General features: G+C 42.3%; 1 protein-coding gene across 1 annotated transcript in view; it reads right to left on the minus strand.

Moving 5' to 3' along the window:
• LOC110521057 (BRO1 domain-containing protein BROX) overlaps positions 1-7,908 on the minus strand; it is a 36,467-nt gene extending 28,559 nt beyond the window's left edge. The window contains exon 1 of the mRNA XM_036975873.1: positions 7,823-7,908. The gene's annotated coding sequence lies outside the window, so the exon portion shown is untranslated. The remainder of the gene's footprint in view (positions 1-7,822) is intronic.
• Between the last annotated feature and the right edge of the window lie 11,786 nt (positions 7,909-19,694).

Consider the following 19,694-nt stretch of genomic DNA (forward strand, 5'->3'; position numbering starts at 1 on the left):
TTTGCTGCTCTTTTGCACACCAGTATCACTACTTTACACACCATCATCTGCTCATCTATCACTCCAGTGTTAATCTGCTAAATTGGCCTATTGGCCTATTGGCTATTGGCTAAATTGGCCTATAATTGGCCTACTATGGCCTATTTATTGCCTTACCTCCTCATGCCATTTGCACACACTGTATATAGACTTTATTTTTTTATATTGTGTTAGTGACTGTACGCTTGTTTATTCCATGTAACTCTGTGTTGTTGTTTCTGTCGCACTGCTTTGCTTTATCTTGGCCAGGTCGCAGTTGTAAAGGAGAACTTGTTCTCAACTAGCCTACCTGATTAAATAAAGGTGAAATCAAAAAATTGGAGAGTGGTGAAAAGGTAGCAAATGTATCTCATAGACAGTAAGCTTTGCGTGTAACGATTGGGATCTCTTTTCTGTGGATTATGAAATAAGGAACTGAAACAAATAACCAATCAAGCATGATACATGTCATGTTTTTCTTGGTACAATAGGTGCAAGTACAATAACCTCTCACATCAGATTGGATATCCGTATATCTACACAGCAGGAAGACATTACATAAAAAAAAACATCTAAATTCTGCAAGCACTTGTAGTAAGGGGGTTCAGACAAGTGACTTGCAGTTTGGCTACACATTGTAAATATGAACAAGCTGGAAACTCTCTGTCTCTCCACATCTCTCTCTACCTCTCCATCTCTCTCTCTCTCTACCTCTCTGAGTTTTTGTTTTGGAAACAGCTTAACTGTTTCATTGTTCAAAAGGCAGTTCTATCCCGTGGCTTTTTGAGAAAATACATAGAACAATCACCCCAGTCATGCACGACTTCCTTCTGCCAAAAAAATGTGATTTCACCTCCTAACTACCAAAGCAAGTAAACGTTTTCAAGAGAAAACATCTATGTCGGATTTTTTTCTCCCAATTATGTAATCCTGTATCTCTATTTACATGGGTATGAAGCAATCGTTTCACTGACTCTGGGGCCAAATTGCAAATGCATTTTTTTCCTCTGTCACATCCTGATCTGTCTCCACCCCCTTCAGGTGTCGCTTGTTTTCCCCAGTGTATTCATCCCTGTGTTTGCCTTGAACTCAAGCCTGTCTGCCACTTTGTACCTCCTGGACTCTGAACTGGTTTTGACCTTTTGCCTGTCCACGACCATTCTCTTGCCTACTCCTTTTTGTATTATTAAACATCTTAGACTCCAACCATCTGCCTCGTGTCTGCATCTGGGTGTCGCCTTGTGTCATGATATCCTCAGAGGCACCAGAATTCTTTATGCTAGTCTTTCCAAACCAAATACATCTTAACACTTGTATGCCTATATTAATGACACATTCTGCTATTGTGCGGACAAGAGATGAAAGAGGTCATTCTTAATGACCATTAATCATTTTATTGTGTATAAAGGCTCTCTTGATCATTTCGTTTTTAGTTGAACCAAACCCCAATTTTAAGGTAACAAATGAAGGCCTTTTATCCCAAAATGTTGCTGTCTTTCTTTTGTTTCCAGATATGCATGGACTGAAACAAGTCAAACAGATTAGCAATATTCATATATATATATGATCTTCTCTCTACTAGTAGTATTTACAGTGGGGAGAACAAGTATTTGATAACCTGCAAAATCGTCAGTGTTTCCTACTTACAAAGCATGTAGAGGTCTGTAATTTTTATCATAGGTACACTTCAACTGTGAGAGACGGAATCTAAAACAAAAATCCAGAAAATCACATTGTATGATTTTTAAGTAATTAATTTGCATTTTATTGCATGACATAAGTATTTGATCACCTACCAACCAGTAAGAATTCTGGCTCTCACAGACCTGTTAGTTTTTCTTTAAGAAGCCCTCCTGTTCTCCACTCATTACCTATATTAACTACACCTCTTTGAACTCGTTCCCTGTAAAAAAGACACCTGTCCACACACTCAATCAAACAGACTCCAACCTCTCCACAATGGCCAAGACCAAAGAGCTGTGTAAGGACATCAGGGATAAAATTGTAGACCTGCACAAGGCTGGGATGGGCTACAGGACAATAGGCAAGCAGCTTGGTGAGAAGGCAACAACTGTTGGCACAATTATTAGAAAATGGAAGAAGTTCAAGATGATGGTCAGTCACCCTCAGTCTGGGGCTCCATGCAAGATCTCACCTTATGGGGCATCAATGATCATGAGGAAGGTGAGGGATCAGCCCAGAACTACACGGCAGGACCTGGTCAATGATCTGAAGAAAGCTGGGACCACAGTCTCAAAGAAAACCATTAGTAACACACTACGCCGTCATGGATTAAAATTCTGCAGCGCACGCAAGGTCCCCCTGCTCAAGCCAGCGCATGTCCAGGCCCGTCTGAAGTTTGCCAATATCATGCGCCTCATCACCCTCCCCACCACCTTACATCCAGCTTTAGCCAGAAACTCAGTCACAAACAGTATCATCTGCTGATTCAGGTAGTTATTTAATTGTAACTTGAATTGAGTTCTGATCAGTCATGCATGACTTCAAACTGAACTGATTATTTTCTTTGAACACATTTCCCTCTGACTGTTATTCCTCTGATCATATACAAATGTGGCTTTGATTGACACTTTATATTTTTCAATATTAAGTTGCTCTCATACCTGTGTAGTAACCATGTAATTACTATAGTAACAACAGTGTTATTACATAGTATTTGTAAAATAATCATTCAATTGCAAAAAAAGGACAGTTCAGAGATCACCACATTAAATGTAATGTCAACAAGCTCATGGCAAGCTATTTTACTATACATGAATTAAATTACAGTAACCCTGAAAAGAATGAACACCGAAAGAGTGAATGGGAGATTTTAATAGATCCAGAGGCCACAGCGGTGGATCGTCTTTCCAAATAATGCATTTTCCACAGGGCCTTATGGTGATGGAGACGAACTCATCATGCACAATACCACAAACGGATCCTACAGTGTGTGACATTCTCTTTGGACTTAAACAGCTGTTTCTAGTCAGAAATGTCTCTAAGCAAGCCAACCAGAGTGAAAACAGTGGATGGAACTGGGCCACAGAGTAGCACCGAGCCACACGGAAAACGGCAGTGTGGTAGAAAGCTGAGCTGAGCAGAAACAGCTGGAGACGTGCCCCTCTGACACTTGCCCTGTTGTGTGTGTGTGTGTGTGTGTGTGTGTGTGTGTGTGTGTGTGTGTGTGTGTGTGTGTGTGTGTGTGTGTGTGTGTGTGTGTGTGTGTGTGCACACGTTCAGTGTTTAGGTGGTGGTATCACTTTATAGTGAGTTTTCATAGTATTGACATCGCTTTTACAGTAGCCTATCACACAACTAATGTGTAATGCAAATTAATGATAAAAGAGTGAAGGTTTGCCTACGTACTTCTTTTAGTAAGCTCCACACGGCATTGGTCCTACTACTGCAGGTAGAAAATGCATACAAATTTAGGCCTTTCTGAAATCCAGCCATATACACAACAACTTTTCATTTTGCACACAAGAAAGCACACAATGTTGAAGAGAAGCCCCACGAAGACTGGTAGCCCAAGATACGCTCATTAAAACAGCACACACCACACACCGTAACCATCGATTCAGGACCATGGACAGAAGGCTACCGCCAGTCAGATGAAAGGATATGTCACGACTTCCATCGTTGATCCACTTTTCATTTTCCATTTGTTTTGTCTTGTTTTCTTACACACCTGGTTTCCATTTCCATCCTTAATTGTTGTGTATTTAACCCTCTGTTACCCCCATGTCCTTGTGTGGAATTGTTTGTTTGTAAGTGCTTGTACGTTATGTTACTGGTGCGCGTCGGGTTTTGTACCCATGTAGGTTATTTTTGTATTGCCGTGGGTTTTGTATTAAACTGCTCCGCCTATTAGGTGCCGAAGATGTGGATGTTGATTAAGGCAGCCCCCTGCACCTCAGACACATTTCAGTTGAAGGCATTCAGTGGCACAACTGACTAGGTATCCCCCCTTTCCTTTCCAATTTCAGCACCACCGGAGTGGACATCCAGAACAACAGGAGCACTGCGCCAGGGCTCACCTCAGAGCACAACTAATTAGGCTACATTGGTCATTGTCCCTTAACCCTTCAAATAAAGCAAAGCTGTATATCCATCACTGGCAATTAGACCCACAAAAACAAGAAGCCTAATGACATTAATAATCACAGATAAATCTATTAAGTAAAAAGCAAAAGCTATACATTACATAACTTTTTTGGGGGCCAAACAACCAGTATGTTGTTACATGAGGGAAAACCAATGAATAAATAATTCTGTAACAGCGGCCACAGCCATAAATGTTGTAGCTTACTATTTAGAAGAGTTGCAACCTCCTCGATGCTATGTTGAACCTCATGAGAAGCTTCTGATTTCATTCTCCTTCCTGGCAAAATGTACTTGTTAGGTCCCTCTCAAATGCAAGATGAACAAGCTTCGCTTTTCATTGATGTAACATGCTCTGTGTTCACTGAATACATTCTTCATGGTGGAGAAAGAATTTTCACACATTGCTGTAGGTGCCCCAAAAATGTTAATAATGTTTCAGTGCCAATAGAACAGTTGGCATTGCTGACAAACGCCCGTTGTATCTTTGATGAACACTGAGTGGGGTTCTTTTGTTGTTGCTGGCTGTGGTTGTTGCTGGCTGTGGTTGTTGCTGGCTGTGGTTGTTGCTGGCTGTGGTTGTTGCTGGCTGTGGTTGTTGCTGGCTGTGGTTGTTGCTGGCTGTGGTTGTTGCTGGCTGTGGTTGTTGCTGGCTGTGGTTGTTGCCGGCTGTGGTTGTTGCTGGCTGTGGTTGTTGCTGGCTGTGGTTGTTGCTGGCTGTGGTTGTTGCCGGCTGTGGTTGTTGCCGGCTGTGGTTGTTGCCGGCTGTGGTTGTTGCCGGCTGTGGTTGTTGCTGGCTGTGGTTGTTGCTGGCTCTGGTTGTTGCTGGCTGTGGTTGTTGCTGGCTGTGGTTGTTGCCGGCTGTGGTTGTTGCCGGCTGTGGTTGTTGCCGGCTGTGGTTGTTGCCGGCTGTGGTTGTTGCCGGCTCTGGTTGTTGCTGGCTCTGGTTGTTGCTGGCTGTGGTTGTTGTTGGCTGTGGTTGTTGCTGGCTCTGGTTGTTGCTGGCTCTGGTTGTTGCTGGCTCTGGTTGTTGCTGGCTCTGGTTGTTGCTGGCTGTGGTTGTTGCCGGCTGTGGTTGTTGCCGGCTGTGGTTGTTGCCGGCTGTGGTTGTTGCCGGCTGTGGTTGTTGCCGGCTCTGGTTGTTGCTGGCTCTGGTTGTTGCTGGCTCTGGTTGTTGCTGGCTGTGGTTGTTGCTGGCTGTGGTTGTTGTTGGCTGTGGTTGTTGCTGGCTCTGGTTGTTGCTGGCTCTGGTTGTTGCTGGCTCTGGTTGTTGCTGGCTCTGGTTGTTGCTGGCTGTGGTTGTTGTTGGCTGTGGTTGTTGCTGGCTCTGGTTGTTGCTGGCTCTGGTTGTTGCTGGCTCTGGTTGTTGCTGGCTCTGGTTGTTGCTGGCTCTGGTTGTTGCTGGCTGTGGTTGTTGTTGGCTGTGGTTGTTGCTGGCTGTGGTTGTTGTTGGCTGTGGTTGTTGCTGGCTGTGGTTGTTGCTGGCTGTGGTTGTTGCTGGCTGTGGTTGTTGCTGGCTGTGGTTGTTGCTGGCTGTGGTTGTTGCTGGCTGTGGTTGTTGTTGGCTGTGGTTGTTGCTGGCTGTGGTTGTTGCTGGCTGTGGTTGTTGCTGGCTGTGGTTGTTGCTGGCTGTGGTTGTTGCTGGCTGTGGTTGTTGCTGGCTCTGGTTGTTGCTGGCTGTGGTTGTTGCTGGCTGTGGTTGTTGATGGCTGTGGTTGTTGCTGACTTCACTTTCGCAAGAATGTGCGAGCCACAATAAACTCTGCTTCCACTGGTTCAGTTCGTTAGTTGCTAGTTGCTGGGGTAATGGAGGTGCAGGTGGTTGTTGTGATGTTACCCTCATGCTGCTGACGCTAGGCTCTGGCTCTTCTCCATCTTGTTGGTCAGCAGGCAGTGAGGGGGATGGGCGGGTATTACATTTGATGCTAGGCTCCTCAACCTCGGTGGTCAGGCCTGCTGCAGGTAGCTCTTGACATGGTGGTCCTCAGTTTTTTTTTTTATCTTGACAGTGCCCAGCCATTTTCGGATATCCATGCTGATCAAAGTTAGCCAACTAACTATAATTATTCAGCGCATCGCTACCAAAACTTAACGAAGCAAGTAGATACTAGCTAGCCTATTGCTAGCTGTAGCTGTCTGCAAAAGGGAAGAAAAAAAATCCCTTTCTGTGAGGAAAACCGCCTGTAGTTAGGAATCCAAATGAACTTCCTAAACAAGGTATGACATTGCATGGCTAGGTGCCCAATCAAAATATATTTTGGGATTTTAACTACTAAATATTCAATTATTACATCCCCCCTTTCTCACCCCTCTTCAGATCATGAACACACACCTGGCAAATAGCCTTTGTCCTTGTCTGTGTTACTGGCAGGCCAGGCAGCGTTACATTGGCAAAACGGGGCAGGGTAACTCATATACCATTTGTTATGGTTATCGGGAAACAAAACTGGGGGGCACAAATTCTATCTGGGAGGTGTATGCCCAGCTTTGCCACCCTCTAGAGCCGGCCCAGGGGAAGTCAACCAGCCGATACAGGTTACTCAAAAATTATTCACACATTGTTGTCTTCTGTATTTTAAAATGTGTACCAGTTCAGAGTCCAGGAGGAACCGAAGGGTAGACAGGCTGTAACTGCATTCAGAGGTGGAAGAAGGATCGGACCAAAGCGCAGCGTGGTAAGTGTTCATGATGTAATATTTGATGAAACGAACTGAACACTGAAATACAAAACAATAAAGTGAACGACCCAAACACTCACACGGAAAACAAACACCCACAAACCAACAGTGAAACCCAGGCTACCTAAGTATGATTCTCAATCAGAGACAACTAACGACACCTGCCTCTGATTGAGAACCATACTAGGCCGAACACAAAAACCAACATAGAAAAACAAACAGACTGCCCACCCCAACTCACGCCCTGACCATACTAAAACAAAGAATAAAATAACAGAACTATGGTCAGAACGTGACACAGGCTCGAGGTCAGGGCAGGCAGAATGGTCAGGCAGGTGGGAATGGAGTCCAGATAACAGGCAAGGGTCAAAACCGGGAGGACTAGAAAAAAGAGAATAGAAAAGGAGTACGGGAAAACACGCTGGTTGACTTGAAAACATACAAGATGAACTGGCACAGAGAGACAGGAAACACAGGGATAAATACCAGGGAAATTAAGCGACACCTGGAGTGGGTGGAGACAATCACAAGGACAGGTGAAACAGATCAGGGTGTGACAGCATCTGCATTCATCAACTTTTGTGTGGTTATCCTTAAATACATTTCCAGACTTGCCCAGAGAGAAATGTTAATGTTGTCAATTGTGTATTCTAGATAATGTTTTATTTGAAAAAAATCACCAAAATTGCATTTGACCCACTTCTTTAGTATTTTACAGATAGAAAATGAAAAAAGTATTCATCCACAATCTGATCTGGACAAATCCAGTCCTTGTGGGTCTTAGCATAAATATTTTATATTTATAAATATAACACTTCATCCAGTGTTCAGAAAAATGTAGTCAAAACTACTACAGCTGTGAGACAGCAATGTTGAACTGTTACCCAGTCTTATGAGTCACAGAGGGGGAGGAATGTTTAAAAGCCAGCAGATAGGAGCAGTGTGACTAATGTGAAGAAAACAAGAACATTACATTTTGGGGATTAAGAGCAGCAGTTCTTGAGAGAAGAAGATCCACTTACGGATGTCACAGAAGACAAATGTTGACCATGGCGACTCTCCTTGTCACTTTCTGACCTTAGTTCCTTTATTATGTCTTTGTGCTAGTTTGGTCAGGGCGTGAGTTGGGGTGGGTAGTCTATGTTCTTTTTTATATGTTGTGTTTAGGTGTTTGGCCTGGTATGGTTCTCAATCAGAGGCAGGTGTCGTTCGTTGTCTCTGATTGAGAATCATAGTTAGGTAGCCTGTTTTCCCCATTTTAGTTGTGTGTGATTGTTTTCTGTGTCTTCACCAGACAGAACTGTTTCGTTTTTGTTTCTGTCTTTCTCCTTGTTATTTTGTTTTTGGTGTTCAATGTTAATAAATTATCAACATGGACACGTACCACGCTGCATATTGGTCCGATCCTTCATACTCCTCGTCAGAGGAAGACGAAAACCGTTACACTCCTTGGTAACAGCTAAACAAAAGTGTAGACTCTAGAGATGGCATAATGAAGGACCAATAAGAACTGTGGAGGTTTTAGACATTTGTTAAGTACATTCAATTCAATTAACATGTTGAACATATTGAATATGATGAATACATTAGCATTTTGGTTCAGTAAACCACACGTGATAGGTCACTTTTGTCTGGACCTGGAAACTTTAAGATTTACTTCTGTGTGGGAGTGGGATAACATAGTCTGCTCGCCACAAGACTATCTGTGTTCAAACTTTGTCAGTCTCAAATGCAGCACCTCTGCCATGATCTTCTGGCCAATGTGCGTAAAAAGGGGAGGGAGGCAAATCCAGACTCATTGTGGAGAAGAAACATCAGTTTGGCCAGAGTGATGTGGATGGTGTGGTGGAATTATTGTAATCAAAATGAGAAACTTTTAGATTTCTTCAAAACAATCCAACTTTATTATTTAATTAGTGCAGTAATGGAGCTGGTCGGTAATCACCCCTGGAGGTGATCACTGAGAACTCAACCTGCTGGTTTGAGCCACAGCATTTTATAGCAAAGTCCATCCTCCTTCAGTCTACATGACAAAAAAAACAGATATATAGAATGGGTCACAAGGTTAAGAGTTGTAAGAAATATACTTATAATTCACAGCAGACAGTATCTGCTGTAAAATGTAAAAACTGTCATTGTGTAGACACCAGGGTCTGCCCCCCCAACTCCATACTGGAGCCATCTCCCCCTGGTACCCCAGTACAGAAACATGAACTCATGCTCTAGAATGCGGTATCACCCAAAGACATCGTAAATCTCCTGTCCATGTTAAATCTCCCAGAGGCCCACTTTCAGTTCACACAGACACAATAGAGTTATAAGAACCCTCTATTATGTTGCAGAAAACAACCATTTGATGCAATTACAGCATTGTAATATAATCTTGCAATTTTGCTCTCACAACGGGTAGGCAAGCAAACAGACTTTCCAAAGAGTGTAGTAACCTGTCACATTACATAACAGAAAAGTTCAAACTAACCAGATTTAAAACACCTCATAGACCACTTGTCAATTTGTCTCCTTTTGACAGGCTATTGTATGTTTTGGGGGACTTTTTTTCTGCACCCATCTTGCCAATATTTTAGATAAAGAGGGAGGAACTGAGGTAGCTACAATGAATCATGCCATGGTCCTTTAAGATACAGTATGTATGTGGGAGAGCTTCACTACATAGGCCTGGCCGATGTATAGTTAGTTACAGCTTCTACCACTCTGTGCCAGACAGTAAAATCTTGAGACCGGCCACCTTTTAACCCTGAGATAGTGTCCTATTTCCTTATATAGAGAAGTGTCCTTTATGGATACATTATGGATTAAGTGTTTGTGATTTCTCCTTGCAGTTGGCCTGAGGAACCAAATGCACAAACATACAAATTCTCAGTAAATTCGTGAAGTGTCATCACATGGCGCACTTCAACAGAGTTTACTTTGAGTTAATGGGATGCAAAGGTAAACTCATTGCTCTTTCCTAGGATTGATATTTTGCCAAATGTTTCAACAGCAAATCAGGAGACAGATGATGGAGGATTCCTGAAGGAAGCATCTGGCCCTGTTGAGGAAACGCCAGCTTCTACAGAACATGCATGGCTTGTGTGAGAACACAACACTAGCGTGGTAGGCCAGTGACTGCTGTGGAGAGGTTCTAGGAAATCTTTCCAGACCAGCCAAGGTTACCAGACCAGCCAAGGTTACTGAACATCAACAGCTCCACTCTCATAATTCATCATGGTCTGGAGGGGATCCAAAAAACCCTAAGCTCGTTTTGGTTCTGAAAATGAATTGATGGTCAAGTTGATTATAGACTTTAGTAATATGGAAGGAATTATAACTACTGTATGCATAATGACTACCAATACGTCAATCTCAACAAAATCAAATTCCTTTACTCTCATTAGACTGAAACTTTACCAGTTGAAAGTATGCATAAATACAATATATTATTGTATTACAAGTTCAATTTATTAAAACAATTGAATATGCAAATGTGGCAAACCGTCCTTAAATATGTGCTAATTTGCATATTTTGAGAATCTGTTTTTCCAAAACATTTCTTCAAGGCAGAATTATTTTTGTTTTGTTGTGATAAGACACTCAATGGTCAGACTTTACAGATTTGTTTATCAAAATATTGTAATTTCATGGAATTATATACAAAAAAAACACTATTAACCTGTTGAGTGTAGGGGGCAGTATTTTGATGTTTGGATGAAAAACGTACCCAGATGAAACTGCCTATTTCTCAGGCCCAGAATCTAGAATATGCATATAATTGTCAGATTAGGATAGAAAACTCTCTAAAGTTTCCAAAACTGTCAAAATATTGTCTGTGAGTATAACAGAACTGATATTGCAGGCGAAAACCTGAGGAAAATCCAACCCGGCAGTGCTGTTTTTCCTGAAAGCTCTCTGTTCCATTGCCTGCCTTCTTTTGGGCAAATTCTCATATCACTTTGCTCAATTTGTCACATACAAGGATTTTGTATGGCTGTTGAAATGTGCAAAACATTAAATCAGCTGTGCCTGGCCCATATGTAAGGCCCTCTGAGTTGTTGTTGGTGACGCTTTACTTTCTTGACTGTGTCATGGGACCTGCGCCTACGCTTGGCACGCTCTATTGAAGCAGCATCAGCTCTCACAACTCCTCTCTGATTGCACCAGTGTCACCAAAGTGCTGTCAAGACACAATTTGTTCATCAGATTTGTTATAGCAGTGGCTCCCTCACTGAACATAGCTACTGCCATACTGGCTGCTCCGTCAATGCCGCTTTTGCCCACGAAGAAATTTTTGGGGCATCGACATTCATTTTCATTCTGGGTGCTAGATTCTTTTGAGGACATTATCATTTGACATCCTATGATATACAGGTACCATTTTCTGTGCAACCTCTCTATTAAAAAATATATGGCCTCCAAGGTTTTTGTGACAGGGTGGATCTTTACCATTTTCTATGGCTCCCTGGTACCAGCACCAATGCACAATACTGTATTAATGACTGTATTTTTGTTTATTCCATGTGTAACTCTGTGTTGTTGTATGTGTCGAACTGCTGTGCTTTATCTTGGACAGGTTGCAGTTCTAAATGAGAACTTGTTCTCAACTAGCCTACTTGGTTAAATAAAAGTGAAAAATAAATACATAAAAAACACACCAATCCCGTGGTTGGAAGTGAATTGTCTCTTTTGCCAAGTGCCGTCAAAGGATACATTAGTCTATGATGGCATCAGTAACTGTTATGTCTGGGTCTATATCTGTATCCTCATCCTCTTTCAGCAACTCTGTTATGTCTGGGTCTATATCTGTATCCTCATCCTCCTTCAGTAACTGTTATGTCTGGGTCTATATCTGCATCCTCATCCTCCATCAGTAACTCTGCTATGTCTGGGTCTATATCTGTATCCTCATCCTCCATCAGTAACTCTGCTATGTCTGGGTCTATATCTTTATCCTCATCCTCCTTCAGTAACTCTGCTATGTCTGGGTCTATATCTGTATCCTCATCCTCCATCAGTAACTCTGCTATGTCTGGGTCTATATCTGTATCTTCATCCTCCTACAGTAACTCTGCTATGTCTGGGTCTATATCTGCATCCTCATCCTCCATCAGCAACTCTGCTATGTCTGGGTCTATATCTGCATCCTCATCCTCCTTCAGTACCTCTGCTAGTAACTCTCATTATGTCTGTCGACATCACAGACATAACTTCAAGACTACATATCAGCATGTTACCCTATGTAAATATTAGCAAATCACCATGTATTAACTTCATGTAAAGCTAATTTCTCACTAATCACATTGTGACCTGTGTGACAGTCTCATTGTATGTCATGATATGTTTTCCTATCACTCTGTTTTGTTAACTTTGAATACATTTGCTGGAGCAACAAAATAAATATAAGGCTATTTCCTTGCCTGACGAACCCCCCCCCCCCCCCCCCCCCCCCCCCCCCCCTTCTATCTTGGGACTGCAAGGCATGGCACACTTCAGAATCATTTTTGGTGACCTATCATACCCTCTGATGTGTGCCGCAGGAAGTATTAGACTCTAGTCAACAATAGTTTTCAACAATAGTTTTCAGAGCCCTCTACTGTTCTCTCTACCCATCCCTCAATCCCCAATCCCATTGTGCTTTTCCCTCTTATGGCTTTTCCTACATGTGTAGGTACAGTAGTTATAATAAAATAATAAAAACAATAATACATCTAAAATTTGTACTCTGTGCGAAAAAGAAAGTTCAAACGTATAAGTTAACATGAGTGCATATCCATAATCACAGTAAACTGTTATAATAATATAAAATAAATCATTCAAAAATAAATACATCTATAATAGTATAATAAACAAAACTATGACTGAATGTGCCTCCATGAAGAATCCTCTCTCCAATAGGTCCCTTCGCCCTCAATAGGACACCCCCAGCACCTCCCCCCACCCCTCAACCACAAAACACAATAATGACAATAATAATAGAAAATAAAATAGAAAATATATATACCAAGATAGATACACATACACACACATGTATAGTACATATTCATAAACATATTCACAGGACACTCAACTTATCTCTTAGCTTTTTTATGCAGGTGACATTTCCACCTGGATGACAGCACATAATCAGCAAGACGAAGATGCTCGTCATCCGAGGGAATGCCTTCCCATTCTCAGATGTTAGATAATCCAAGATGATCACGCCATTTATATTGAAGCCCTTGTCAGCTCCAGATTTGACTACTTCAACTCACACCCTGCTGGAATCACTGCATTCTCAGATTCCCCTCCACTGATTTGCACCCTGGACAGGCTCCCTATTGCAGCTGTTATGTTATGTTATGCTGTTATGTTCAGGATTCTAATTCTAGCCTACAGGGCCATTAATACCTCTCAGCCTGGATAAGGTGCTGTATTGTTGTTCTTTCTCTGCGATCTACAATTGCGAAATTCTTGAAGTTGTCTTCTCTTTAAGGTTTCAGTGGGCAACCACCAAGACCTCGCTGTGTACTGTTGCCTAATTGGTTGAATGAGTTGTGCTGCAGGTGTCATAACTGCAAAGTAACTGCTGATTATATAACCACCAATTCAACAAGCACTTTGATAGTGATTTACTTTTCTACTAGGAATACACTTGTTGCTCTGTGTTTATATTAAAAACATATGTTGTTTGTGCTTTTACTCTAGCATTGAACAGGTTAGGTAGCAGTTTTGTACTTATCATATTGCATATAATATACTGTATATGTTACATTTTACGCCATCTACCATAACATGTTTTTGTGGTTTCAGCATATACTGTACAAATTGATAACTTTTAAATGAATTAGATTTGCCAAAGGTACATTGATTCTCCCCTGATCCTCTTTATTTTCCCCTGTCCTTATTTCTAAATTTAGTTAAGTGCACAATATGTTGTACTCCCAAATTGTTTATTTCTTGATGACTTGATTGAAACCCCATTAAAACTTTAAACAATGATTTCCCCCAATGCTCTCGTTATTTTAGCTCTGACTTGAGACTTCCGTTATATTGTGTGTGTGGAGGGAAATGGCCATCTTGGCCTGACAATCACATTTTAATTTCCAATTAATGTCCTTTGGGTGTTGTCTTTGGCAATGACAAGCAAACCCATTGAAATGTTAGAAAAGTAACCCTGTCACCTGCTGCCCAGTGCCAAAGACCTTGAGCCTGTAAGCCTGAGTGATTGTGCCATTTCTGGCCATACAAAAAGTGACAATAGTATTTCAATACTTGTTAGTCAACATGCTCAGGGTCAGAAAGTTAATGAAGTAAGCCACCTCTTTCCTCACTAAGTCTCCAGTCACATTAAACTTGGCCAGTTGGATGTGCTTTATTGACTGATGATTGGAGAGGACATTGTGTTTTGTACATATTACACCACATCCTCAAGCATCCCTATGCCAAGGTATTGTTTGCATGGGTATGGAAACCAACCTGTATTGGGGGTGATAAAGATGAAAATAAAATGCTCAACTCAATAAATTTACGTTTTGTACTCATAATATTTACAGATATTTTCCAGGAGCTGACAGGATGATTGAGTCCCCATTGCTTAAAACGTTGACCGTTGTTACTGTGCCCGCCCATCAGAATATGTTTTATGTAATATTTCCTGCAACTGCATTGACAAAATGTTAACACACTTACAGTAGGGTGTTCAAATGTAAATGATTTATTACAAAAATAAAATAAATAATCACGATCGTGAACAGGAGTAGCAAATCACCGAGCAGTCTCCTGCTAGTCTACCGTCTGTTTATTTAGGCGGGGAAAAAAACAACTCTATAAAGAACAGAGGTTAGTGACTGGCTCAAAATTGGCTCAAAATTGGCTCAAAATTGTCTCCATATAAAATGTTCAAAATACCAGAGCTTTGGAAATGATTCCATGCAGTCTAGATGCATATCTGAGCTTCATTCATCCCTGTGTTTCATTTTGTGACTAAGAAATCAGTAAGGGGATGGTGGAGACCAATAACAGAATTTGCCCTAATACCGTGTTTGAAGCTAGAACATGGTAGTCTCAGCCAATTTGAGTCTGGAACCTGCTATTTGCTCTCATGAAGTTATTTTTTTAAATGACAGACCTCAGATTAGTAGCCTAACGTTTCTTGTAAGGACTTTTTAACTACAACTTCACTGGAGCGATTATGGATGAATTCCTGTTACCGCTGTTTCTATGCTGCCTCCTTGAGATTGTGAGAATAGCCCATAAATGGATACGTGGATACTGTGGCAGGCAGAATTTGCTCTGTCTTCCATGTAAATGCCAAAAGAGCACTTCATTTATGCCCTCCCCTACCTCCAATTATAAATAATAAATTATGGTCTTTGATGTTAAGGTCATAACAACTCCAACTCACCCTTATTTACTACACTACTCAGTGAGTTTCTGACATATTGTGTGTGTTTCATTGGACATACGGTACACTACACAGTACATTCACATATGAATTCTTACATGTAATGAGGCAATAATAGCATGACATTAGAAACGGCTGCAGACACTCCAAGTCACATACGCACATCATTAGCGTTGACACTATGTTCTTCTAGAGAGAGAGAGAGGGTGTGTGTGTGTGAGAGAGAGATGGTAGAATGAGCTCTTGTAAACATCCATGAGAAGTTACATCCACTATTTATTTGTTTATTTTAATTTTGAAACAGGAAATTCCTTCCTTTGCTTCTCAGGGCCGTTGCCACACTCACAATCAGCCACAGTTAATCTGTCTCTGTTGGCTTCACTGATTTGGTTCAGGGTATCAAAGGCCTAACCATAGAAATAGCAATGAGGAGTCATCTGTTCAGACACCACAGCCAATGACATGGTGAACCTGCATTATAGGGCCAGGAGTTGTTTCCTGACCATGTGACCTGAGCAGACAAAACTCTTGCTCTAGCCCCTATATCTACAACACCAAGCAGTAATTTCATGCTGATCTAATGTTATTATAGTTTTTATATGGAATTACTATGCTCATTAAACACTTAAGTTTCCAGTAAGTGCCTCAATCCCCACAATAACACATGGTGGCACTCTTGTAGGGCTTCCAATTGGCTCATTCATCAGCCTCCTCTCCCTTGTAACTAACTATTCACCAGCTGTCACGCCCTGACCGTAGATATCCTTTTATTCTCTATGTTTGTTTGGTCAGGGTGTGACTCGGGTGAGAAAGTCTATGCTTTCTGGTTCTTTGTTTTTGGCCGTTTTTTGCTCACGGTAGGGAGCGTGGTACTGGTGAGGCACCGTGTTATGCCGTGAAGCGCATGGTGTCTCCAGTGCACGTTCACAGCCCGGTGCGCTATATTCCAGCTCCCTGCATTGGACGGGCTAGAGTGGGCATCCAGCCAGGACAGATGGTGCCAGCTCAGCACTCCTGGCCTCCAGTGTGTCTCTTCGGCCCAGGATATCCTGCGCCGGCTCTGCGCACTGTGTCTCCAGTGCATCTGCACAGCCCAGTGCGTCCTGTGCTAGCGCCCCGCATTTGCCGGGCAAAAGTAACCATCCAGCCTGGACGGGTTGTGCCAGCTCTACGCTTGAGACCTCCAGTGCGCCTCCACGGCCCAGTGTATCCGGTGCCTACTCCACGCACCAGGTGAGACCTGTTCCAGTTCCACGTACAAGGTCTCCATTATGTTTCCCCAGCCTGGTAAGCCCTGTGGCAGCTCCACGCACCAGGCTTCCAGTACGTCTTCTCAGACCGGTGAGACCTGTTCCGGCTCCACGTTCGAAGCCTCCAGTGATGATCCATGGCACGAAGCCTCCAGTGATGATCCATAGCAAGAAGCCTCCAGCGAGGGTCCCCAGCCCGGGGACTGCAGCGAGGGTCCCCAGTCCGAGGCCTGCGACGAGCGTCCCCAGTCCGAGGCCTGCGACGAGGGTCCCCAGTCCGGGGCCTGCGACGAGGGTCCCCAGTCCGGGGTCTGCGGCAAAGGTCCCCAGTCCGGGGTCGGCGGCGAGGGTCCCCGCACCAGAGGCGCCACCAAAGTGGGGGGAGCCCGAGGTGGAGTGGAGTCTGTGTCCCACACCGGAGCCGCCACCACGATGGATGCCCACCCGGACCCTCCCCTATAGTGTCAGGTTTGTGGCCGGAGTCCGCACTTTTTTTGGGGTGATGATTCTCAATCAGGGACAGCTGTCTTCCGTTGTCTCTGATTGGGATTCATTCTTAGGCGGCCTTTTTTCCTTTTCTCATTTGTGGGTTGTTGTCTTAATTTAATGCATGCATAGCCTTACGGAGCTTCACGTTCGTTTTTGTTGTTTATTGTTTTGTTGGTGACATTTAGAAATAAATTAAAAGGTACGCTCACCATGCTGCACCTTGTTCCGGTCATTTTCAAGACGACATTCGTGACACCAGCTCGTGTTCTCAGTCAACTTACCTGGTAAAATAAAAATGAAAGGGCAATATCATATTCCCACATTCTACTCAAAAAGTGAACATTCACAATCCCAAATGTGTGTATTGTAAAATTACCTATTTGGCTGCTATGAATGTGTATTGTAAAATTATCTGTCATGCTACTGTTATTTTCCAAGTCTAAAGGGCAATTGAGGCTTTGCTAAAATATCTGCTAAAATCCAGATGCATCTGTGTAAGTAGGCCAGATTGTAACGGCTCTCGTTGGTGGTAGGAAGAGTAGACCAAAGTGCAGCATGGAAAGTGTTCATTATTCTTTTATTCAAAAAACACTCAAACAAAATAACAAAAGCTAAAACGAAAGTGCACAGTTCTGTCAGGCTAAGAAAATAAGATCCCACAACTTAATGGTGGGAAAAAGGGCTGCCTAAGTATGATCCCCAATCAGAGACAACGATAGCTGCTTCTGATTGGGAACCACACTCGGCCAAAAACAAAGAAACAGAAAACATAGAATTTCCCACCCGAGTCACACCATGACCTAATAAGGATCTCTAAGGTCAGGGAGTGACACAGATATACAGTGCCTTGCGAAAGAATTCGGCCCCCTTGAACTTTGCGACCTTTTGCCACATTTCAGGCTTCAAACATAAAGATATAAAACTGTATTTTTTTGTGAAGAATCAACAACAAGTGGGACACAATCATGAAGTGGAACGACATTTATTGGATATTTCAAACTTTTTTAACAAATCAAAAACTGAAATATTGGGCGTGCAAAATTATTCAGCCCCTTTACTTTCAGTGCAGCAAACTCTTTCCAGAAGTTCAGTGAGGATCTCTGAATGATCCAATGTTGACCTAAATGACTAATGATGATAAATTGCACTGTGCAAGCGATAATATTGAAATGGAAGGAGTATCAGACCACTGCAAATCTACCAAGACCTGGCCGTCCCTCTAAACTTTCAGCTCATACAAGGAGAAGACTGATCAGAGATGCAGCCAAGAGGCCCATGATCACTCTGGATGAACTGCAGAGATCTACAGCTGAGGTGGAAGACTCTGTCCATAGGACAACAATCAGTCGTATATTGCACAAATCTGGCCTTTATGGAAGAGTGGCAAGAAGAAAGCCATTTCTTAAAGATATCCATAAAAAGTGTCGTTTAAAGTTTGCCACAAGCCACCTGGGAGACACACCAAACATGTGGAAGAAGGTGCTCTGGTCAGATGAAACCAAAATTGAACTTTTTGGCAACAATGCAAAACGTTATGTTTGGCGTAAAAGCAACACAGCTGAACACACCATCCCCACTGTCAAACATGGTGGTGGCAGCATCATGGTTTGGGCCTGCTTTTCTTCAGCAGGGACAGGGAAGATGGTTAAAATTGATGGGAAGATGGATGGAGCCAAATACAGGACCATTCTGGAAGAAAACCTGATGGAGTCTGCAAAAGACCTGAGACTGGGACGGAGATTTGTCTTCCAACAAGACAATGATCCAAAACATAAAGCTAAATCTACAATGGAATGGTTCAAAAATAAACATATCCAGGTGTTAGAATGGCCAAGTCAAAGTCCAGACCTGAATCCAATTGAGAATCTGTGGAAAGAACTGAAAACTGCTGTTCACAAATGCTCTCCATCCAACCTCACTGAGCTCGAGCTGTTTTGCAAGGAGGAATGGGAAAACATTTCAGTCTCTCGATGTGCAAAACTGATAGAGACATACCCCAAGCGACTTACAGCTGTAATCGCAGCAAAAGGTGGCGCTACAAAGTATTCATTTAAGGGGGCTGAATAATTTTGCACGCCCAATTTTTCAGTTTTTGATTTGTTAAAAAAGTTTGAAATATCCAATAAATGTCGTTCCACTTCATGATTGCGTCCCACTTGTTGTTGATTCTTCACAAAAAAATACAGTTTTATATCTTTATGTTTGAAGCCTGAAATGTGGCAATAGGTCGCAAAGTTCAAGGGGGCCGAATACTTTCGCAAGGCACTGTATATAACGACACAGCTATAGTATAATTTGACAGTTCTGTTTAGCCCTTTAGTCAGTATACTTTTAGTAGGTTAATTGTGCATTACTTATACTCTCATACTTACTTTCAAAGCAAAGATCCCAAAAGAAGTAACATCTTGTTGGCATGGGTGAGGAAGGGTACCACATACCCATCTGGAGATATTACACCCCTTCTCTCTCAGGAATGATCTGAACATATATGTTAAGAACTGTACAGCATTTTGAAACACTTTATTGATTACAATATAGAGATTAATAACAGTATAGCATTTCAAATACTTTATTGATTCCATTGTAAAATTAATATTAAAAGCAGTTTTTACCTTGTTCACCCCCTGGCATCTTTTTATCTTTCTGGCACTTTATCCCATTGGTTTGAGGAACAGAGCCCTCTTCTGGGATGGAAGGATAACCTCTCAAGTTTAGTTAGTTAGTTAGACAGACAGACAGACAGACAGACAGACAGACAGACAGACAGACAGACAGACA

This window comes from Oncorhynchus mykiss, chromosome 4, assembly GCF_013265735.2.
Source record: "Oncorhynchus mykiss isolate Arlee chromosome 4, USDA_OmykA_1.1, whole genome shotgun sequence".
NCBI lineage: Eukaryota > Metazoa > Chordata > Actinopteri > Salmoniformes > Salmonidae > Oncorhynchus > Oncorhynchus mykiss.